This window comes from Mixophyes fleayi, unplaced genomic scaffold, assembly GCF_038048845.1.
Source record: "Mixophyes fleayi isolate aMixFle1 unplaced genomic scaffold, aMixFle1.hap1 Scaffold_1757, whole genome shotgun sequence".
NCBI lineage: Eukaryota > Metazoa > Chordata > Amphibia > Anura > Limnodynastidae > Mixophyes > Mixophyes fleayi.
In genome coordinates, this window is record NW_027446073.1 from 73,190 (window position 1) to 74,338 (window position 1,149).

The following is a 1,149-nucleotide window of genomic DNA, read 5'->3' on the forward strand; positions in this document are numbered from 1 at the left end:
TCAATTCATGATTCATAATTCATGATTCCACTCATGATTCATTAGTCAACTCATGATTCATGATTCAATTCATGATTCATGATTTAATTCATGATTCATGATTCATTTCATAATTCATGAATCATGATTCAATTCATGATTCATGATTCATGATTCAATTCATGATTCATGATTCAATTCATGGTTCATGATTCATTTTATAATTTATGAATCATGATTCATTTCATAATTCATGATTCATGATTCATTTCATAATTCATGATTCATGATTCAATTCATGATTCATGATTCAATTCATGATTCATGATTTAATTCATGATTCATGATTCGATTCATGATTCATGATTCATGATTTATGATTCAATTCATGATTCAGGATTCATGATTCAATTCATGATTCATGATTCATTTCATGATTCTTGATTCAATTTATGATTCGATTCATGATTGACGATTCAATTCATGATTCATGATTCGATTCATGTTTTATGATTCAATTCATGATTTATGATACGATTTATGATTCAAGATTCATGATTCGATTCATGATTCATGATTCGATTCATGATTCATGATTCGATTAATGATTCATGATTCCATTCATGATTCAATTCATGATTCATGATTCGATTTATGATTCATGATTCGATTCATGATTCGATTCATGATTCATGATTCGATTCATGAATCATGATTCGATTGATGATTCATAATTCAATTCATGATTCAATTCATTATTCATGATTCGATTCATGATTCAAGATTCATGTTTCAATTCATGATTCATGATTCGACTCATGATTCATGATTCAATTCATGATTCATGATTCGATTCATGTTTCATGATTCAATTCATGATTCAATTCAGAATTCATGATTCAATTCATGATTCAATTCATGATTCATGATTCATGATTCATGATTCAATTCATGATTCATGATTTAATTCATGATTCATAATTTATGTTTCGATTCATGATTCAGTTCATGATTCAATTCATGATTCATGATTCGATTTATGATTCATGATTCGATTCATGATTCGATTCATGATTCATGATTCGATTCATGAATCATGATTCGATTGATGATTCATAATTCAATTCATGATTCAATTCATTATTCATGATTCGATTCATGATTCAAGAT